The sequence below is a fragment of the Equus przewalskii genome, chromosome X (genome assembly GCF_037783145.1).
Source record: "Equus przewalskii isolate Varuska chromosome X, EquPr2, whole genome shotgun sequence".
NCBI classification, from domain to species: domain Eukaryota; kingdom Metazoa; phylum Chordata; class Mammalia; order Perissodactyla; family Equidae; genus Equus; species Equus przewalskii.
Genome location: NC_091863.1, coordinates 75,941,072 through 75,949,382, shown reverse-complemented (window position 1 = coordinate 75,949,382; position 8,311 = coordinate 75,941,072).

The window sequence follows — 8,311 nt, the reverse complement described above, 5'->3', positions numbered from 1 at the left end:
AGCCTAAAAGCAGGACACACAATTGCAAAAGTGTCCATCCGCCCCTCTTTACCAACAAGGACAAAAGCTAATCTCCAAAGACAACTTTAGACCTTTATCAGTCCAGAGATGGCACCAGAGAAATCTGTATAACAAACTTTACTAACTAGCCCCTATCTTCCATTACTTTCCCTATACATTTACCTTCCCTCAATTTGCTGCCCTAGAAACTGAAAGTTATTTTCCTCTGTCTCGTCACTTCTGTAAAAATGTATTTTACTTTTGTTAAGACGCTATAAGTCCAAGTTCTAATCACTCCTTTGAGTTATTCATCTCTGGGTCCTCCCATGTGTACATGAGCTATGTACACGTTAATAAACTTCAGTTTGTTTTTCTTTTGTTAATCCATCTTTCATCAGAACCTAGGAGGGCAGTAGAAAAAAATATCTTCACCTCTAGACATACAAGAGTGTTTGCTGTATGGCTATATCTTACAGTTTGCATAAACCTTGATGTATCAATTATTACATTGGTGACTGAAAAATATCAATTTTCAAATTCACTCATTTTCTCTGTATTTATATTAGCTGGCATTCTTCTTAAAGAATAAACAGTTTTACTTCTTCCATCTTCTTCCTGTTTTTGGTATCACTAATTGACTCATGAATTCTTTTATTATTCCATGTCTATTCAGTCTGTTACCATTCTTCTTTTTTTTACCTTTTAAATAATGCTTTAACTCTTTATTTGTGAGTAATTTAGACCTACAAAACAGTTGCAAAAAAGTACAAAGAATATCAATATACCTTTACAAAGATTATAAAAATATTGAATAGTCAACATCAGGAAGAAGTGGCATAAGAGGTCCAGTGCACATATATCCCCTCAACAAAAATAATTTGTCAGTCATCCACAGAAAAAATTCCCTTTGCAGGAGCTTTAAGATCCTAGTAGGAGATTATGAAAATACAGTGGAGTTCAAGCCTGAGAAGGGCTATATTACAAAAGAAAGTCTGCACCCAGGTGGCTGACTGGTCAACTGTGGTCCCAGCTACAGACCCAGAAACAATTTCGTACTCCTGTAGACTTGGCTACAGCTCCATTTGGCCTTGGTTTTGCCACCGATATCATATGCCAAAGAACCTAGGAAGAATCACCCTTGCCCATGCCTTGGTTAATAGACCTCCAGACCTTGGTCCAGACTATGAACCCCGAAGTGGCCCATGACCCAGCTCCATCCCCTCTTGGTCATTGTCCAGGAGCCCCTGGAGGCAAGCCAGACAAACTTAGTCTGACTGTAGATTCTAAAACAGCCCTACAAAGCTATAGTAATCAAAACAGTATGACATGCCAGTGAAAACAGATACATTAACCAATGGAACAAAATCAAGAGTAGAGAAATAAACACACACATATACAGTTAACTTTGACAAGGGAACCTAGAATACTTAATATGGAAAGATAGTCTCTTCAATAAATGGTGCTGGGAAAAGTGGATATTCACATGCAAAGGGATGAAATTGGACCCCTACCTTACAAGCACTCACAAAAGTTAACTTGAAATGGATTAAATACCTAAATGTCAGACCTGAAACCATGAAACTTCTAGAAGAAAACACTGGGAAAAATGTCCGTGACATTGGTCTTGGCAATGATTTTCTAGATAAGACACCAAAAGCAAAAATGAAAAGTGAAACTACATCAAACTTAAGGCTTATGCATAACAAAAGAAACAATCAGCACAATGAAAAGGCACCCTATGGAATGGAAGAAAATATTTTCAAACCATATATTTCAAAATGAGTTAATATAAAAAGTATATGTGGAATTCTACAACTCAACAACAAGACATAGTAACCTGATTAAAAATTACAAAGATCCAGGGGCTGGCCCCGTGGCCGAGTGGTTAAGTTTGCGCGCTCTGCTGCAGGCGGCCCAGTGTTTCGTCGGTTCGAATCCTGGGCGTGGACATGGCACTGCTCGTCAGACCACGCTGAGGCAGCGTCCCACATGCCACAACTAGAGGAGCCCACAACGAAGAATACACAACTATGTTCCGGGGGACTTTGGGGAGAAAAAGGAAAAAATAGAATCTTTAAAAAAAAAAATTACAAAGATCCTGAGTAGACATTTTTCCAAAGAAGACATTAAAATGACCAATGGGTTCATGAAAAGGTACAAGATACTTAACACCACTAATGATCAGGGAAATGCAAATCAAAACTACACTGAGATATCACCTCACGCTTGTTAGGATGGCTATTATTAAAAAACAACTGATATCACATGTAAGGGTGTGGAGACATAGCAACACTTGTACACTGTTGGCGGGAATGTAAATTGTTAAAGCCATTATGGAATACATTATAGAGGTTCTTCAAAATATTAAAAACAGAAATACCTTACAATCCAGCAATCCAACTTCTGGATATATATCCAAGTGAAATAAAATTAGTATCTTAAGATATATTTGCACTCCTATGTTCATTGCAACACTATCTCAATAGTCAAGATATAGAAGCAACCTAAGTGTCTGTTGATGCAAGGATGGATAAAGAAAATGTGATATATGTATATTATAAAAACTATAGTAATCACAGGATATATACACACACTGGAATATTATTCAGCATTAAAAAAGGAAGAAATCCTTCATTTGAGACAACATGGATAAACTTGAAGGATATTATGCTAAGTGGAATAAGCCAAACAGAGAAAGACAAATACTGTATGATCTCCCTCATATGTGATTTCTAAAAAACTAAAACTCATACAACCAGAAAGTAGAAAGGTGGTTTTCAGTAGCTGGAGGTGGTACAAATGGGGATAGTTTGGTCAAGGGTTGGAATTTTCAGTTATAATTCTAGTAAGTTCTAGGGATCTAATGTACAGCATGATGATTAGAGTGAATAATACTGCATTGTGTACTTGAAATTTACTAAAAGAGAAGATCTTAATTGCTCTTACCACATCAAAAAGAAAAGGTAATTATGTGAGGTGACAGATATGTTAATTAGGTTGATTGTAGTGATCATTTCACAATGCATATGTATATCAAACTACCTCATTATACATCTTAAATGTATGCAATTTTTATTTGTCAGTTACACTTCAATAAATCTGAAAAATGTTTCTCAAAATATTAACTTCTTACATAACCATAGTACAATTCTCAGAAACAGATAATTAAAATTGTTGGAAGAGTATTAACTAATTTGAAAACCTTATTCAAATATCGCCAATAGTCCCACTTATGTCCTCATATTACTGTTCTTTTAGATGTTTAAATTGTTTCATGTTTGACCAGTTGGAGGTTCTTCAAGCTAGCCAATATGCCGTTTTAGCATATCTCTACTAATCTTTGAGCACTTCTTTGCTTTCCAGGCCATGAAGGTGATCAAGGTTCATTTTGTACTTTCCATACCCTAGCCACAGAGTCCGTCATTTCTCCAATAAAGCCGTGTTCTTTTTAATGTGTGTAAAATGTACAATGAAGATCTAAGTGCTAGGTGTACTCAAGGATATTAGTGTGTGCAGTAGGCTTAATAATACCTGCTTCCCCAAACACAACCATGTTTTAATCCCTGGAACCTGTGGAAATTACCTTTTATGGCAAAACATGTGATTAAATTAAGGATACTGAGATGGGGAGATTATTTTAGATTACCCTGGTGAAACTTAAATATGATTACATTTATCTTTATAACTGAAAGGCAGAGCAAGGCATCATCACAAAGGTGTGTAGAAACGATGAGATCATGGAAGCAGATATTGCAATGATTTGGCCACCAGCCATGGAATGCTGGCAGCTACCAAAGGCTGAAAGAAAGCAGCAAGGGATTCTTCCCCAGAGACTCCAGAAGGACAGCAGCCCTGCTGACACTATGATTTTGGTTCAGCAGTCCTGATTTTGGACCCTAATCAGAATTGTGAGAGAACAGGGTTTGGTTATTGTAAGCCACCAAATTTGTAATTTGTTACATAAATTGTTAATAAATTGTAACTTATTACAGCAGCCACACAAAACTAATACAATTCTGTTATTACTGCTGGACATTTTTAGCATGCAGATTCTGGAAATATAATTTTAGTGAAATGTTGAGATCATGCTGTTACCTATAATTCAAATCCAACACCACAGGAGGCTTCTTCTATTTTCTACTTATATCTCCCTTCTCCCCTAGTGAGAACTCAAGTTTCCAACAACGTTAATATTTGGCTAAATTGCTCTGTGCTCAAATAAGCATAAAATAATTTCATGATTTCAAAGTTACCACACAAGTACCTCTACCAAAATCAAACTTCCTAAAGGTAAAAAGCAAACCTTTCTAAGTAGAAGTTCTGATTTTATTGTATTAATATTTGTCATTAGAATGTATTCCCCTAAATTTGTGGAGTCAGAGCACTGCATTCTTGTTTTAGTTAATTATTTTTATGTGGGCTCATCATCAACTTTAGGATAATTTCTTTCATCATTTTCAATTTAATTTAATTTTATGCTGAGGAAGATTCACCCTGAGCTAACATCAGTTGCCAACCTTCCTCTTTTTGCTTGAGGAAGATTTGCGCTGAGCTAACACCTGTGCCAATCCTTCTCTATTTTGTATGTGGGTTGCCACCACAGCATAGCTGCTGATCAGTGGTGTAGGTCTGCACCCAGAAACCAAACCCAGGCCGCTGAAGCGGAGCGTGCTAAAGTTAACTGCTAGGCTGTGTGGCCAGCCTCTAATTTTTTTTTTGAATATATAAAATATACATTTCAGTAATTGAAATTAAAAAGGAATACACTAGTCTTGCTTCAGTCTTACTCCTTATACTCTGTTGTTATCCATCACATATATGACAAATATTTTCATTAGCATCTTGTTTCCTCATGTTTTAGAATTTACTTTATAACTTGTCCTTCACCCCATATTACTTCAAAAAGAACTTCTTAATTCTCTTTAAGTTTTTTTTGAGATAACTGTGGATTTACATGCCCTGATAAGACATACAGAGATCCCATATAAACTTCATTCAGTTTACCCCAAAGCCAACATCTTGCATAACTATAGTACATTATCATAACTAGGAAATTGAAATTGATACACTCCACTTATTCAGATTTCACCAGTGTTATTCAAGCTCACTTATGTTTGAGTTTATTTCATTGTAAGAAATTTTATCAAATGTAACTATTCATGAATAAACCACTGCCATATTCAGGATATAGGACACTTCTATCATCACAAGGATTCCTCATTTTGACTTTGAATAATCACACACAGATTCTTCTCCCTTACTATCCATAAACCATGGAAATCACTGATTTGTTCTCTACCTCTATGATTTTTTCATTCGAAGAATGCTACAGAAATAGAATCATATGGTATGGAACATTTACAAATTAACTGTTTTTTTTTTTCACATGTCATAATTCCCCTGAGAAACATCCAAATTGTTGTAGGTATCAATAGTTTGTTCCTTTCTATTGCTAAATAATATTCCATGGTATGGATGTACCATAGTTTAATCACTTGTCTATTAAAGGACTTTCGAGTTGTTTTCAGTTTCTTGCTATTAGTAATGCTGCTTTGTAGAGTCATATGGCAAGTGCATGCTTAGTTTTGTAAGTAACTTCTATGTTCTTTCCAGAGTGGATGTACGGATTTACATTCTCCTTAACAGTATATGAGTCACCCAGTTTAGAGCATCACTAGCACATGGTATCATCACTATACTTCCTGATAGGTATATAGTGATATATCATAGTGCTTTAAATTTGCATTTGCCTAATGAATAATAATAGTAAACATACTTTCATATGCTTCATGCCATCTATATAACTCCTTCAATTAAATTTTTGTTCATGTGTTTTTCTTATTTTCTACTTGGGTTGCTTGTATTTTTTTATTTGTTTCTTTGTTTTCTAATGTTGAGTTTTGAGAGTTCTTACATATTCTTATACATTAAACAAATTTTTTATTGGATTTGTGATTTTAAAATATTTTCCAAGTCTGCAGGTTGTCTTTTCATTTCTTAACAAAGTCTTTCAAAAGGCAACTTATTATTTTTTTATATTTTTATTAGATCCAATTTATCAAATTGTCCTTTTATGGATTGTGCTTTTGTTGTCAAGTGTAAGAATTCTTTGCCTAGCTGTACGTCCTGAGAAATATTCTGTTTTCCTAAATTTTTTTAGGTTTACACTTTATATTTAATTCTGTAATTAATATTAAGTTTTCAGAAGCTAAGGTTTAGGCTAAGTTCCTTTTTGTTTGCTTATTTACAGATGTCTATTTGTTTCAGTGCTATTTGTGGAAAAGGCTATAATTCTTCCATTAAATTTCTTTTGCATCTTTTGCAAAAGGAATTTTTGCACCCTTTGTCAAAATCAATCAGCCATATGTGTGTGGTCTATTTTTGGTTCTCTATTTTCTTCCATTTATCTCTGTTTCTATCCTTCTACCAAAATCTCACTGTCTTGATTACAGTAGTGATATAGTAAGCCTTAACATTGGGTAAAGTGATTCAGCTCACTTTATTATTTTTAAAATTGTCTCAGCTACTCTAGGGCCTGTGCCTTTCCATATGAATTTAAGAAAACATTATATAAATCTAGAAATAAACTTTTCAGTGATTTTGATATTATTTGCATGAAACCTATAGATCATTTTTGGGAAAGTTGACACCTTTATTTTGTTGTTTTCCAATCTGTCAACATAGTATGTCTCTCCATTTATTTGTATTTATTTGTTTTGTTTGATTTATTTCATCAACATTTTGCATTTTTTAGCAAACCAATGAGGTGCATGTTTGATATAGATATTTGGCTATTTCACATTTTGGAGCAATTGATATGTGTTTTTAATTTTAGTTTTCACCTGTGGTTGTTGTTGTTAGTACATAGAAATGAGATTGATTTTTGTGTGTTGATCTTGTGTCCTGGGACCTTGATGAACTCCTTCATTAGCTATCAGAAATTTTTAGTAGATTCTTTGGGATTTTCTACATAGACAGTCATGTCATTTGCAAATAGAACAAGATTATTTTCTTCCTTTCACTTCTGTATATATTTTTTCTTTTTATTACCTTGTTGCAATGACTAGAATTTCTAGTACTATTTTAATAAAAAGGGTGAGAACAGCTATCCTCACCTTGATCTCAATTTTAGGGGAAACACATTCAGACTTTCATCATTAAATATGATGTTAACTGCAGGTTTTTGTAGGTAAGTTTATCAAGTTGAAGTAATTATCCTCTATTCCTAAATTTCTTGGAGTTATCATATTTCATTAATGGATGTTGAATTTTTTTCAAAATGTTTTTCTACATCAATGGATATGGTCATGATGATTTTCTTCTTTAGTCTGCTATAATGGATTAAATTAATGTTCAAATGTTGAAACATTCTTGTAAACCTAGGATAAATGCCACTTAGTCATAGTGTATAATTCTTTTTACACACTATTGGATTGGATTTCTGAATATTCTGTTGGAGATTTTTTGTGTCTGAACTGATGAGAGACATTGGTCTGTAGTTTTCATTGTCTATACAGTCTTTGCCTGCTCTTGAAATCAGAGTAATTACTGGTTGCATAAAATGTGTGGGGTAATTTTCTTTATTCTCTCATTTTTTGGTAATAAAACTGCTGTTAGTTCTTTTATAAATATTTGGTAGAATTCTCCCACTGAAACCATATTGACAGGGAGATTTTATTTTCGGGAGTTTTTCAACTGCAAATTCAAGATGTTTAATGGTTGTAGAAGTGTTCAGATTTTTCTACTTCATTTTAGTTGAGTTTTGGTAGTTTACTGTTGTGATGGTTAATTTAATGTGTCAGTTTGGCTTGGATATAGTACCCAGTTATTAAACCAAACACTAATCTAGGGACTGCTGTGAAGGTATTTTGTAGATATGGATAACATCTAAAATAAATAAGTTAACTTTAAGAAAAGAGATTTCTTTCAATAATGTGGGGTGGGCTTTATCTAATCAGTTGAAGGCCTAAAGAGAGAAAATTATAGTTTCCTGGAGAAGGAGAAATTCTACCTCAGGACTAGAGAATCAATTCCTATGTGATTTTCCAATCTGATGTACATGTTTCAGACTTACAGGTCCCCACAATTAGGAGATAATTTATTAAAATTGGTCTCTGCCTTTCTCTCTCAAGCTGGGGGACCCTTGTTGACACAGATTTTGATACTGAAAATAGTTCTAGAAAGGCAGAATCTTAAAGGTGAGTTTTCTGAATTGGTTCTGGTGTTTCTGGAGTTGGTTCTCCAGTATCATTACACTTGAAGGCGTTGATGACTCTATTTCCAGTGGTAAAATGGACACTGTTAGTCCATG